Source organism: Xenopus laevis, chromosome 8S (assembly GCF_017654675.1).
Source record: "Xenopus laevis strain J_2021 chromosome 8S, Xenopus_laevis_v10.1, whole genome shotgun sequence".
Lineage (NCBI taxonomy): Eukaryota > Metazoa > Chordata > Amphibia > Anura > Pipidae > Xenopus > Xenopus laevis.
This window is the reverse complement of record NC_054386.1, coordinates 97,176,402-97,191,958: the sequence shown is the minus strand read 5'-3', so window position 1 is coordinate 97,191,958 and position 15,557 is coordinate 97,176,402. Positions and strand designations below refer to the sequence as shown.

The 15,557-nt window shown below is 42.0% G+C and overlaps 1 protein-coding gene across 9 annotated transcripts in view; it reads right to left on the bottom strand.

Moving 5' to 3' along the window:
• The window catches only part of LOC108700356 (death-associated protein kinase 2), a 63,733-nt gene that overhangs the window by 32,828 nt on the left and 15,348 nt on the right, over positions 1–15,557 (bottom strand). The window contains exon 1 of one of the 9 annotated variants that reach the window (XM_018233473.2): positions 2,295–2,426. The exons of 4 other annotated variants lie outside the window; for them this stretch is intronic. The gene's annotated coding sequence lies outside the window, so the exon portion shown is untranslated. Of the gene's footprint in view, positions 1–1,466; positions 1,614–1,698; positions 1,719–1,765; positions 1,787–2,294; positions 2,427–15,557 lie in introns of those variants that run through there. 4 more of the 9 variants (XM_018233474.2, XM_018233476.2, XM_018233472.2 and 1 more) reach the window with 4 other exon arrangements.

Below are 15,557 nucleotides of genomic sequence, written 5' to 3'. Positions count from 1 at the left end.
GGGACTGTGGGTTAAGCTGAAAAAAATGGCACGGTCCAGCAAAAAACCGAGACAATAAGGAGGTATGTTGCTATTATAAACTACAACTCCCTGCATAGTTTCATTGTCTGTGAACTGTGATTGAGCCCATTTGGCTGTTATAAAGGCACAACTAGTGACTCTCATTCCCTCAATCAGAAATCAGTGTTGTCTCCCAGAATCCTTTCAGTGGATGGGGGTCCTGCCCTCCAGAGCTCAGTGACAAGAGGCTCTTGTGTGGATTCTCTGCTCACTTGACTCTCTCTTTGTAACCCCCTTGTCCAAATCTGGCACCAGCCCAGACCTCACGCCACTGCCAAGAGCTGAGTATAAATATCCTCAATGAGCATCTGCAGAATAAAACCTCTCAGCTCTGCCTTTATCTGGGATATTTATATCTAATGGGACCAGAGTAATGCACCCGGACACAGGCTCCTTTATTATATATACATTATACACAGGCACCCTTATACACAGGTACCCCTTATACACAGGCAACCCTTATACACAGGCAACCCTCTTACACAGGCACATCATATACACAGGCACCCCATATACACAGGCACCCCATATACACAGGCACCCCATATACACAGGCAACCCTTATACACAGGCACCCCATATACACAGGCACCCCATATACACAGGCACCCCATATACACAGGCAACCCTTATACACAGACATCCCTTATACACAGACAACACTACAACTACCTCCCGCATCATCCTCATACACAAGCACCCCTTATGCACAGGCACCCCTTATACACAGTACCCCTTATACACAGGTACTCCTTATACACAGGTACTCCTTATACACAGGTACTCCTTATACACAGGTACTCCTTATACACAGTACCCCTTATACACAGGCACCCTTTATGCACAGGTACTCGTTATACACAGCACCCCTTATACACAGCACCCCTTATACACAGGCACCCCTTATACACAGGCACCCCTTATACACAGGCACCCCTTATACACAGATACTCCTTATACACGGCACCCTTTATACACAGCACCCCTTATACACAGGCACCCCTTATACACAGATACTCCTTATACACGGCACCCTTTATACACAGCACCCCTTATACACAGGTACCCCTTCTACACAGACACCCCTTATACACAGGCAACACTACAACTATCTCCTGCATCACCCTCATACACAAGCACAGAGTCTCTCCTTTCTTCTAATAAAAAGGTATCAGGGAGCCTATCTCTTCCTATTAGACAGATCCTGGGGTATATACCACTCTCCCCTCATTATGGACAGATATGAGTGTTCCTACCACTTTTTTCTCAATACACAGATACCAGGGCCTCCTCCTAATACACAAATTCCAGGGCACCCACCCCTTACACACTTCTAAGGCACATACACAGATATCAGAGCACCTCCCACTCCCTTACTAATAACATACAGACAAGGAGACACCTACCTGTCCTATCTCTTCCTAATATCCATATACCAGGTCACCTGGCTCTCACCTTCTCATGGAAACAACCTCTCCTACTACAGAACAATCAGTGTATCGACCCCTCCCCCCCAATACACAGATAGGAGAGCACCTACATCTCCTTCCCCCTAATACACACAAACACAAGGCACCTCCTAATACACAGATATCAGGGCACCTACATCTCTCTTTCTCCTAATATCAGGATACCTACCTTTTCAGTACACAGGTGTTTGACTATGTGTCCTCATTTCTAATACATTAACATCAGGGGCACCTACCTCTCTATAAATACACAGGCATCACGGCACCCACCTCTCACTCAATCACCCACCTCTCATTTGAAGCTTTCACAAATCAGCATGCAGTTTGGAGCAGATTAAAGGGTAACCCTCCCACAGAGCATTTTGGCCACCCCTCATCCAAACAAGGAAACAAGAGCTAAAATTTGAGCAAAGGGTTGAACTTCAAACACATTCACTTCAAAGTCTTTTTTGGCATCAACTACCCTGTTCTGTTTGTGTTATGTAAAGAGAAAGCCTAACTACCTCTTGTAGGCACATAAAATACTCCACCAACGAGTACAGTAGTAGGTTAAGATAAAACAAAACACAAGTCCATTAAGGTCAGGCCTTCTTTCCCAACTCAAGTTCAGATTATTTGGTCGTCCAAATAATATCCAAATACATAGTGTCTATTGCCCATACAAACATAGAGGTTGATAAGAACGAGTACATACCTATCATTCCATCATTATAATACACACAGCACCTACCCTTGTCCCTACTACACATATATAAGGCCACCTACCGTAGTTCCCAGCCAAGGAACATTCATTCATTTCCCAGCAGAGAGAAGATCCTGTGCCTCCCTAGGGTGCAATTCCAGACTGTCCCATTCCAGCACTGACTGTAGTCACACCCGAGGGAAGGGGATACTAGAAAGCCAATGCCCCAGGCAATTCCACAGCCCACTAATACACACACATCAATCACTCTCTTGTCATGGAAGGGCTTTCTCTCCCAGTCTTTACTGTTCAACCTGAGTATGTGTATGGGAAGTGCTGGATATATTTGTTTTTACCTGCCCACAGGCACCTATTTGCCGACAGCTTTCTGAAAAACCTGTTTGATCCCTGGGTCCTGTTTTTTATTTATTTTTTAGCTTTGCAGGCAAGAGATAATCAGTCGATAATCATAATCTTTGCATCAACATCATATATTATGTCATTATTATATTTATTTATCAAGACCACTAGATGGTGATGTTCTAACTCTAGTCTATAGAAAATGTCTCAGCGGAGGATAGTAGCTGCCATATTTGCAAAGCCTGCTAGGGTTGCCACCTGTCTGGTTTTGACAAAACTGGGTCAAAACTGTCAGCCTAGTTTATCTAATTTGTCAGTATTCCCTAAGATTCCGCCATCACAATACCATAAGCCAACGTCGCCATCCTGCCCCATGACATAATTGCCCCGTCCGGAGTTACCCGCAGGCAAAGATGGCAACCCTATTCGACGCTTGGGTTATACCCCAAATCTGTTTACATTTGAATGTGGCTCACGGGTAAATTAGGTTGGGGACCCCTGGTTTGGGTGAAGCCAAGGGTGCAACTAAGTGTAACAGGTTATGGGTAGAGTAGAATCTGGTTTATTGGTTTCCTTTTGGCAGGGTCGGACTGGCGTCCCAGAGCCCACTGGGATCGCTACTTTGCCGCCCGAGCCCCCACCAGAGAACCGAAGACACAGATACATCAGGCCCCCCCCCAGCGAATCAGGGGCCAGAATACAGGTTGGGAGGTGGCGTCAAGAGCAGGTCTGGGTTGTTGGGGCCCACCGGGTTTTTTCCCGGTGTCCCACCAGCCCAGTCCCACCCTGACTTTTGTAGTTCACTTTTGTGTTTCTCTGGGACAATGCTGTGCAACTGAACGTCACCCCCAGTTTCCCCCAAGGGCTCAGGAGATTCCTCTGTATGACATCATCATGATGTAAGGAAAGCATTTTGTGTCAGCGAGGTATTTAAAATGGATCAATATAGACTTGGAGGGTAACACAAAGCACTCCACCCACAAAAATGCATGATTCTAAGCAACTTCCTTATATACATTTATTATACATCTCCAGTAACTATAATTGCCATGGAAAGACGTGTTTGTCAGAGCGTTACATTCTCTGCACACTGTTGCAAGCCAACGGGTTACCAGTCCTGGAGGAGAACGGTGTTTCATGAGTCAGACCCTGAGGACAGAAAGGGACAGACAGACAGACACTGTTTTTAATAGCAATTACATAACATTAAAACCAATGGAAATGTGTAATGAATGTGTATTGGGAAGCTGCTTAGAACTACATTAGCTTTTCATCAGGCAAAAAGCTGCTTTGGGGCAGAGTTCCCCTTTAAAATCATGGCCCTTGTCTTTTCCATTGGCCTTGGCCGTGTTGGTATTTCCTATTTAGGAAAGAAATGTAACAATATTGTGCTCATGTCTCTCTGTGACCTAAATGCAGGATTTTACATTTTTTTACATTCTTTTCCATGATATGACTGTGCCAAGTTACTATTTATCATATATTTCTCTGTTAGTTTCCTACGATCTGTAAGTGATGCTTCCTGCCCCATACATTAAAGGATTTGTTTAAATTAACAGTTAGTATGACGTAGAGTAGAGTCCTGTGGGTTGCGGGTAGAAGTTCCGGGTGCGGGTATAGACGCGGGTCGGCGGTTCTGCAGGTCGGGGGTCGGGCCGCGGGTCTTCTCAATTGAGATTTTTAGTCCATTTTTCGGATCACGCCTACTTCCGATGATGTCACTTCCGGTTTACAATGACAGCACTTCCTGATTCTTGATGGTCAGCGGCTCGCGGGTCCGGGATGCGGATAAGGTACTTGCGGGTCGGGTAGTGGGTCCAAGTGGGTAACAGCAGGTTGCAGGTCCAGGTTGCAGATTGCGGGTACGGCCCGGGTACGGGTTCCAAAAAATAAACCCGTGCATGACTCTAACGTACAGCGTGATATCCTGAGACAATTCGCTTTTTATTCAGCAGCTCTCCAGTTTGCAATATCGGCTATTTGTTGCTGGGGTCCAAATGACCCTAGCAACCATGAATTGATTTGAATAAGAGACTAGAATATAAATAGGAGAGGCCTGAATAGAAAGACGAGTACTGTATTAAAAAGTAGCAATAGCAATACATTTGTGCAAGCTCTTGGGACACACTAGTGTTAATAACCATTGGACAGCAGGGGCTGGTGTCAGATTCAAGGCCTGTGTGTTAGATCTGGCACCGGGTGCCCGGGAAGGAGAGAAAAATGACCAATGATGAGTAGAACTAACAGGGAGGCCATTCTGTCCTGCGTCCTGAGCTAACGTTGATATGAAATCAATAGCCCCTGCTGCTTTGTGGGAACCAGCTGATAAGGTTTCTCTCCTATCTGCCCATTTCAATCATTTCAGCTTTGCTTTGCCCTCATTCCTCTGCCCTTACATACAATTATAAACGCTAAAGGGAAAATATCTGTATTGTTAAATAGAAACCACTGTGGGGCTGTGTTATGTTTTGGGTAGCCGAGGATGAATAGAGTAGAACAGTGCTTTATTAGCAGACTCATGAAGCCATTACACAACACTAACTTTTACATTCACTTTTAAGCTGGTTACAATGCTATTCTGCTTTACCATATTTTTTCAAATATATTTAATATAACTACTAAGCGATGAATAGATCTCTGTTGCTTTAGCCCCCAAGGTGTTCCTATTTTGGCCTGCAGATTCATTCTTGCCATAAGCTGCCATTCTTTCTCAGGATGTCTGGCTACAAGTTTACTTATCACCTAGTACCAAACCCAAGGGTGCACTAGCAAATAAAAGTGCCGCTATTAAGCCCACCCTTCAGTGTTCTCCATCCAATAGGAAGCAGTAGACAGAGATAGGGGACACACACATTGCATTTAAAGGGTGTTTAGCCCATTTTTTGTGGCCACAAACTGTCAAAGCAGCTGACTTGATACCCCACCAGATATCTAAAGGGCACCTGCACCACCTCCTATCCACAGCCTTTTGTGGGCAGGAACTAGTCAACAAATATTTCATCCAATAGGAAACCATAATGATTGACCACTTCTAAAGGAAGTCTAGAGCAAAACTGATAGTAGAGGTCCAGCAACATACTCTATGGCCATGCTCAAGCTTTTAGCTGGCACTTTGGCACATGGTCAAGCCTAGGAATTGGGAAGATGACCAAATTAAATCAGAAGAGAAGTCATTGTAAGGGAGAGGTTTTATTTATCAAGCACCCCAACATTTAGTCACAGTTCCCCATTGCTCATAGCAAGGTTAGAAAACTATGATATTATAGTAGAAAGGATATTAAGAACAGGAAAAATATTTACTTAATTCCAATTAGCCTTTAAGCTAGGCTAGGAGAGCAAAACAACATTTTGCCTAAATGGCTTTTAAGCTGGGCTTCCAGGAGTATCAGTAGAGCAAAAAGACATTTTCCCAAAATGGCAACCCAACTGGCCTTAAAGCTGAGCTTCCAGTAGTATCAGTAGACCAAGAACACAATTTTTTTTTCAAAATGGCAACCCAACTGGCCTTAAAGCTGGGCTTCCAGGAGTATCAGTAGACCAAAATCACAGTTTTCCCCATTGGCAACCCAAGAGGTCATCAAGCTCGGCTTCAAGGAGTATCAGTAGAGCAAAAAGACATTTTCACTTATTGCAACCCAACTGGCCTTCATGTTGGGCCTCTCCAGTCGCAGCTTCAGTTCTACTATGAGAGGCCAACCCAACAATACTGGGTAAAGAGGTTAAATTTTGAAGCAAATATGCTTGTACGATCTTTTTACTTACTCTATAAACATTTTTCATCAGACTATCTTCTTATTTGGTAAACCAGCCAAATCTTACAACTGTCAATGGAATCCTTTTCTGCACTGTCAGCCTGTTCCTTGTATCAGCACTAGGGATGAGCGAATCTGAGCCATTTAGTTTCGCCAAAAATTTGCCGAAGGCGAATTGTCGCTGACGCCCATTAAAGTCTATGGGCGTCAAAACGCACACCGCCATACAAGTCTATGGGTGTCATTTCCACAGTGAAACAAGGCGAAAAAATTCGCCCATCCCTAAGCACAACATGACCTATTTCATTTCCTTAACCATCTTGGAAACAAAGTGTGAGTCGTTATCTGGTTAAATCCCTGGATGTGTTTGAAAGATCGTTTAAAAAGCCATTTCTGAAAATATAAAGTATGTTCTCTTGCACAGAGCAGTTGGAAGTGTGTATGGCACAGATAGTCTGTGAGTGAGGATGAGTAGGAAGTCAGTTTTGCCAAAAGCATTTCCTTGTTTGTGATAATATGGAAGCATAAGTAACAGAACTTTCCTGCTGGGCCATTAAAGGCCGACAAAGCCTTTTAATGCAGTTAAAGAATTCTATGATCCCATAATTGCTATATTTAAACATTTTTCATTCTCTAAGCACTTCTAAATAGCTCCCAGGGTGAAAGAATGCTCTGTTATGCAGATGTCTGCCCCCATGGCTACATAGCAGCTTGTTTATATAAACTATAGTAGTACTTATCTGTTATCTACTGTGTATCCTGTGCTTGAATGGCTGCCCCCATGGCTGCACAGCAGCTTTTTTTATATAAACTATAGTAGTACTTATCTGTTATCTACTGTGTATCCTGTGCTTGAATGGCTGCCCCCATGGCTACACAGCAGCTTGTTTATATAAACTATAGTAGTACTTATCTGTTATCTACTGTGTATCCGGTGCCTGAATGGCTGCCCCCATGTGACACAGCAGCTTGTTTATATAAACTATAGTAGTACTTATCTGTTATCTACTGTGTATCCTGTGCTTGAATGGCTGCCCCCATGGCTACACAGCAGCTTGTTTATATAAACTATAGTAGTACTTATCTGTTATCTACTGTGTATCCTGTGCTTGAATGGCTGCCCCCATGGCTACACAGCAGCTTGTTTATATAAACTATAGTAGTACTTATCTGTTATCTACTGTGTATCCTGTGCTTGAATGGCTGCCCCCATGGCTACACAGCAGCTTGTTTATATAAACTATAGTAGTACTTATCTGTTATCTACTGTGTATCCTGTGCTTGAATGGCTGCCCCCATGGCTACACAGCAGCTTGTTTATATAAACTATAGTAGTACTTATCTGTTATCTACTGTGTATCCTGTGCTTGAATGGCTGCCCCCATGGCTACACAGCAGCTTGTTTATATAAACTATAGTAGTACTTATCTGTTATCTACTGTGTATCCTGTGCTTGAATGGCTGCCCCCATGGCTACACAGCAGATTGTTTATATAAACTATAGTAGTACTTATCTGTTATCTACTGTGTATCCTGTGCTTGAATGGCTGCCCCCATGGCTACACAGCAGCTTGCTTATATAAACTATAGTAGTACTTATCTGTTATCTACTGTGTATCCTGTGCTTGAATGGCTGCCCCCATGGCTACACAGCAGCTTGTTTATATAAACTATAGTAGTACTTATCTGTTATCTACTGTGTATCCTGTGCTTGAATGGCTGCCCCCATGGCTACACAGCAGCTTGCTTATATAAACTATAGTAGAGTTTCTGAAGCAAACACACCTGTTTTACCAGTGCAGGGCAACACTACATTATTTTTTCATTCCTTTTAAACTCTTTTTTTTTTGTAGTATTACTCTTCCTTTAATAAAGAATGCTACATGATGGGTTGGTTAGAAAAAAAAGTCAGGAAACAAGATGGAGAGCACCGTTAAGAGAGGAAAGCGTTGGGGAAAGGTCTATGATATGGACAGAATATGGGCTGTGGGAAAGGAGAGAAGATGTTTATGGAATTATAGAGATCATTATGAGGACGAGGAACACAGAGGGTACTTATAGTATAGTATATAGTATTGGCACATATGAAATGTATGGGATATTTTACTGAAATCATAATTAAAACTTTCCATTGGTTGCAGTGGGTAACTAGAGTTCAAAGTTGACTCCTGTCTCTGTTCCTTAGAGCTACCTGTAGTTAGTACTATAACTATACTTACAGCTGCTACATTCTGCTCTTATCCCTTTTATATATATCTCAGAGGAGGCTACAAGACAAAACTTGAATAATAAGAACATAACATGCAGTCTAAAATTATGTGCTGAACTGATGTGATGACCCGGTGTAAAAGGGAGGGTAGACTCTAAATGAATGTCCATCATATAAACTTAAAAGAACATCATGTCTCAACTCTCGTGCACACGTAATGGGCTGAAAATGTCACAAGGCTCTTGGATGTTAACCACAAGCCAGGCTAACTACTGAGACATTATTCCACAATACCCTAACAAACCCATCTGAGGAAAGAAGTTCCTATGCTGAAAGAATTAATCAGTGTGTTAGTCCCCAGGAGTGTTTAAACTCACAGGAAGGAGTGGTCAGAAGTCCACCACCATAGGCCCTTAGATGTTGTTGTCTGAAGCAAATCAAAACCCACAACTGGAACAACAGGAGTGAAAGTCAGATTTGGATTGCCTGATACAACAACAAAAAAATAAAGGTACCTGTTATTGCTGATAAATGATGGGGATACAAATGAAATATGATGCAAGTGTTGGCTTGTATCTGCATGAGATTGAAATGAGAGGCAGAATCTCATTTAGAACTCACTCAGAACATGACAATAGAAACTCATTTAGCAATGGGCCAATTATCCAGTCTTTGTTTGGAGTCAAGATTATTATTTATGTTATACAAAGAGGTCAATATCTTGGGACTCCAGTTAGACCAAAGATCATAAGGAGAAGGGATGCAAAACAGAAAATGATAGAGGAATATTAATGGGTGGTTGGATGTGGGTGGTAGATGATAAGGAATAATGAATGTGATAGAAGTGAAGCAAGAAGGTTGATTGTATGGGATATGAAAACATTATATTGATGGAAAAAAAGCAAAGGAGGGCTTAAGAAGACCATAAATGGACCTGGGTAGATACAAGGATAAAGAATTTGTGGATGGGCCTAGGAAGATAAAAACTCACCAGAGGAGGATAAGAGCAATAGGAATGACAAGAAGATATGATCAATCGAGGTGATAAGGTGGATAATAGCACCGGAGAAGACAAGTAACAGAAGAAGACAAAAAGATAAAGCATTGGAAGGATGTTAAGAGGATACAAGTGCAAAGAAGGAGGAAATGAGGAGACAATGATAAAGAGAGTCAAACTCATGCAGAAGAGCAAAGAAGAAGAGAAACATGATGTGAAGGGTCAGGATGGTTATGAGAAGGCAGTCGATGTTATGGAGATGGACAACACTCATGGACTTGAATGAAGCCGATAGCAGGAAAAGACATGTTGTAAATGCAAACATATTTGAAATGAGAAAATCACAGGGAGAGGTAAATGAGGAGACGAAAGCACATTAGAAAAAGTTCAACCCCCAGAGAAGCAGTGAAAGGACCCAGGCAGTGAACATGCAGTTTATAGTAAATATATTGTTGGGTTTTATACTGGGCATTGCCTGTTGGATATTTTAAGTGTAAAACTGTTTCCTGTCTTCCTGCTCTGTCAGTATAAAAAGTCAAATATTTGAAGCAAACTTCTCCTGTTTTGTAAACTTCCAAAAAAATAACTGCCTCTAGCATTTTCTGTCCCAGACAAGAGATAACAGATATATTTGTAACATCATTAACCTAAACTTCCAGGGAAAAAACAGGAAAAAAACAAACATTCAGTTCTAGCAAGAGTTGCCAATTGTGCACAAGCTCACGGTCACGGTGGCCCTATCCCAAACAGCCCACAAACTCATTCCTGGATCTTCCAGCCCTAAGACTTCATTAACTTCTATGGGTCAATGTAAATCAATGTCCTCACGGCTAGAAGTCCTACTCTTCATGGGTCATGAACTCAATTTAGCAAAGGGCTACATGTCCCATCACACATTTAGCAGCTTAAAATAATAGTCAGACGTTTCAGTCACTAAGGTATTTAACCAAAGAAAGATATATTATAGTTGTAACAATTAGCTTGATGATATCATCTGTCAGATAAGTTATTTGGCAGCGTCTAGCAGTTTATTAAAGGCCTGGTAGATATAACAATTCATGCCTCTAGGCTTTCCTCAATGCAGATTTCCTACGTGTGTGAAACCGATGCAACCAATGCATTGCCCTCTGCTTTCCTTAGATGTTGCCTTTGGAGTGACCACCATTGGTTCTCATGGTCCTCTCTCTCTGCACTGGCAGTAGTGAAGGATCATCAGTGTAGGTGTAGGAGTTGACAACTGGAGAGCATCACCAACAGGGCAGGGTATCAAATGAGAGACTTTCATGAAGCTAAGCAACAGGCACAGAACTGACACAGTGTTATGGTACCCAAGACACCAAACAGTAGCTCTATGTGCTCATATTGTCAACAACCTTCCCTCACTGTCTTACTCTCCTAGAGAGTCTATAATATTATATTCCTGCCACTCACGGGGTCCCTGCTCCCCGACTTCCACACTAGAGGTTCAGCTCCCTCTAAAGCAAACTGGCTTTACTGGGCCTTGCTGTACCCAGGCTCCCTGGAAACATCCAGCTGGATCAGCAACCGGAAGCTAAAGAGGAAGAGCTGTCCCTTCTCACTCACTATACCAAAGTGTGACAGGAAGTGGTCACAGCACCTCTTGGCCAATAGCATCTATGCAAATTACAACTAGCTACATGGGCATCTGCCCAGCAACTAGGGAAATCAGGAAGTGTAGGGATTTAAAGCCATAGGGGCACATTAACCCTATGGGTCCCTACAATTCCATTGAATGTCTGGGCAGCATTCACTGGCCCAGATGAAGACTATTGAAAGACTATGGAGATATAACAGTCTGCACAGGGAAACTCATTGGCTCCATGTCTTCCTACTGCAGTAATAGACGGCACCAATCATCAATTTGTTGTCTTAAAATGCCTTTATTGGGACATAGGCTCTGACCCCAAACACCCGGCAACGTTTCAGACCTTTCACGGTCTTTTCTCAAGCCATGTCTTCCTACTGCAAACACTTTCCACTTGGATCCTGAATGGACCAAAACTTGCGCTGGGAATCATGATTACAGGATAAATAGAATATTTGAATGGCACATTTATGGGTTTGTTTGTATACTTGTATATATTTGTGTACAATTATTGCAGTACTAATAACATAAGAATGAGTTTTTTAAATTGAGGCTCGGATTTCCATGGGACCACGTTGCAATAACAAATGGAACTTCAGCAATACAGATAGAGCTGGCCTAGTTCCATAGAAACATCTGGGTGTTGTGCTGTTTCATTAACTAAGTAAATATCCATTAGTCTCCATGTTATCTGTCTCTGGGCCCTCACTTCCTTCCAGATGCCAAACTCCAGCTCAGTTTCTCCCCTTCCCCAGGAACTGGATAAAGCAACAGTCCCGTTCATTAGGCTTTGGGAAAGGAGCAGGGGGAGAAGGTTCCCATACACCAAAGGGAATCCCATAATTACACAAAGAAAGAAAATGCCTATTAAGTTAAAAATAAAGCAATTTTCTTTCCTTTCATGTCCATTCAGATCACAATATACATACGTCCCTCCAGTAAATGTCCTGTGTCAGCAGTTCACAGAGCCTTTAGATTGTCAGCTCTTGCAACCAGTTCCATTTTCAATTTCTGTTTCTTACTGTGATCAATTAAAACGGACCTATTTGATCGAAAATGGACCTATTCGACCAGGTAAAAACGTAGACTTCATTTCAGTTGGTCTTTTTGAATTTCGAAGTTTTTTCAATTCTAAATTCAGCCCTTGATAAATATGCCCCTTGGTGTCCTGTTTATTTGCCCTTCGGGAACTGGTTGTAGTAATGTGTATGCCTATATATTGGATTCAGGTCATTCTAAACCAGATTTTATTTGGACTTTTGGGATCTGAGACCCGCCTCCTCCCCCGTTTGTAGCTACAAATGATGGAATGTAATGAAACAAACAATATTTGCTTTTCAGAAGACATTGGACTGATTGAAATTTTGTAATCCTTTGCTTCTGGCAATACATTTGTTTGGCTGCACAATGGGAAGGGACCCAAGTGAGGCCCATGGCTGAACAATTGCGAGAGAGGCGGAAACTTCTGAGGAATCTGCTGACTTCCAAACAATGTGACTTTCTATTTTGCTTGAACTCCTTTGTACTGTAACGGAAAGAAAACTGAAGCCATAAAGAAGCCACAGCTGTTGTACAACGTTTCTCCCACTTACCTTCCTTGTGACAACTATGAAAACCTGGATCAGTAAAAGTTACTCAACATTCATTAAATAAAGGAAGAATAATACTAATGGCTAAACCTTGTTATGAGCTAAGGGGGCCCAGTCTGAAGGTCAGTTAGGGGGAGATTTGGGGTGAGTGTTTATTTGTACCCTGGGTACCCCTGGAACTATAGCAGGGTGACACCCCAATGTTTCTATATATCTGTAACCTTGTTATGAGCTAAGGGGGCCCAGTCTGAAGTCCAGTTAGGGGGAGATTTGGGGTGAGTGTTTATTTGTGCCCTGGGTACCCCTGGAACTATAGCAGGGTGACACCCCAATGTTTCTATATATCTGTAACCTTGTTATGAGCTAAGGGGGCCCAGTCTGAAGGTCAGTTAGGGGGAGATTTGGGGTGAGAGTTTATTTGTGCCCTGGGTACCCCTGGAACTATAGCAGGGTGACTGTTACCCCAATGTTTCTATATATCTGTAACCTTGTTATGAGCTAAGGGGGCCCAGTCTGAAGGTCAGTTAGGGGGAGATTTGGGGTGAGTGTTTATTTGTACCCTGGGTACCCCTGGAACTATAGCAGGGTGACACCCCAATGTTTCTATATATCTGTAACCTTGTTATGAGCTAAGGGGGCCCAGTCTGAAGGTCAGATAGGGGGAGATTTGGGATGAGTGTTTATTTGTACCCTGGGTACCCCTGGAACTATAGCAGGGTGACACCCCAATGTTTCTATATATCTGTAACCTTGTTATGAGCTAAGGGGGCCCAGTCTGAAGGTCAGTTAGAGGAGATTTGGGGTGAGTGTTTATTTGTACCCTGGGTACCCCTGGAACTATAGCAGGGTGACACCCCAATGTTTCTACCTATGAGACATAAACACGAAGCCCTGACAAATGACTCTCGGTACTGACAAGGTGACATGTGACATTGCCTAAATACTTCTTGTGGGTTAGAATGACACACAATAGCCACACAATGGCCGGCTGCCCTATGGAACATGATCACACTGGCTGCATTATGGGTAATTCTGCATAAACCTTCCCAGAAAGAAAAGGTCAGAGTAAAGCCTCTCCTGAGAGCAAATAATACATTGCAGCTATTTAAAGGTATATTCACTAAGAGCTCATTTCCTTAGCAGGCAAACACTGTTACTGTCCCACAGAGCTGGCAATCCAACCATTGCCTGGTTAATGGCTTGTAACACCAAAAATGAATATCATTAAAGGGGTTGTTCACCTTTTACATCAACTATTAGTATGATGTAGAGAGGGATATTCTGAGATAATTTGCAATTGCTTTTAATTTTTTATTATTTGTGGTTTTTGAGTTATTTAGCTTTTTATTCAGCAGCTCTCCACTTTGCAGTTTCAGCAATCTGGTTGCTAGGGTCCCAATTACCCTAGCAACCATGCATTGATTTGAATAAGAGACTGGAATATGAATAGGAGAGGCCTGAATAGAAAGATAAGTATTTTTAAAAAAAAAGTAGCAATAACAACAGATCTGTAACTGTAGAGAGCATTTGTTTTTTTAGATGGGGTCAGTGACCCCCATTTGAAAACTGGTTGAAAGAGCTGAAAAAAGAAGGCAAATAATTCTAAATAACTATGAAAAAAGATAAAAATGAAGGCCAGTTGAAAAGTTGCTCAGAATTAGCCATTCTATAACAGACGAAAGGGCAGATGTATCAAAGGTCAAAGTGAAAATCCAAACTTTTAAATTCGAATTTCGAGTTTATTTTAGTGTAATTCGACTAGATAATAGTTCAAATTCGATTCCGATTTAAAAAAAATTCTTATTTTGAAATTTATCATGTACTGTCCCTTTAAGAATTCGAATATGACTATTCGCCATCTAAAACCTGCCAAATTTGTGTTTTAGGCTATGGGGGACCTCCTACAATCAATTTGGAGTCGTTTGATGGACTTTTGGGGAAAAAAAATGTAAACAAGGGTGCCTTTTTTGGTGAAAAATTTCGAATTTGATTTGAATTTGCAGCTCGATTTTATTCACATGGTTTTTAAACATTTTTAACATCAATAGATTTCGATTGGTCGTTTTTTTTCCAAAATTTCGAGTTTATGGGAGATGATGGGAGTTGATATAAACTCATAGCCCCCATAGCCTACTACTATACTACTACTATAGTTTATATAAACAAGCTGCTGTGTAGCCATGGGGGCAGCCATTCAAGCACAGGATACACAGTAGATAACAGATAAGTACTACTATAGTTTATATAAACAAGCTGCTGTGTAGCCATGGGGGCAGCCATTCAAGCACAGGATACACAGTAGATAACAGATAAGTACTACTATAGTTTATATAAACAAGCTGCCGTGTAGCTATGGGGGCAGCCATTCAAGCACAGGATACACAGTAGATAACAGATAAGTACTACTATAGTTTATATAAACAAGCTGCTGTGTAGCCATGGGGGCAGCCATTCAAGCACAGGATACACAGTAGATAACAGATAAGTACCACTATAGTTTATAAAAATAAGCTGCTGTGTAGCCATGGGGGCAGCCATTCTAGCACAGGGTACACAGTAGATAACAGATAAGTACTACTATAATTTATATAAAGAAGCTGCTGTGTAGCCATGGGGGCAGCCATTCAAGCACAGGATACACAGTAGATAACAGATAAGTACTACTATAATTTATATAAAGAAGCTGCTGTGTAGCCATGGGGGCAGCCATTCAAGCACAGGATACACAGTAGATAACAGATAAGTACTACTATAGTTTATATAAACAAGCTGCTGTGTAGCCATGGGGGCAGCCATTCAAGCACAGGATACACAGTAGATAACAGATAAGTAC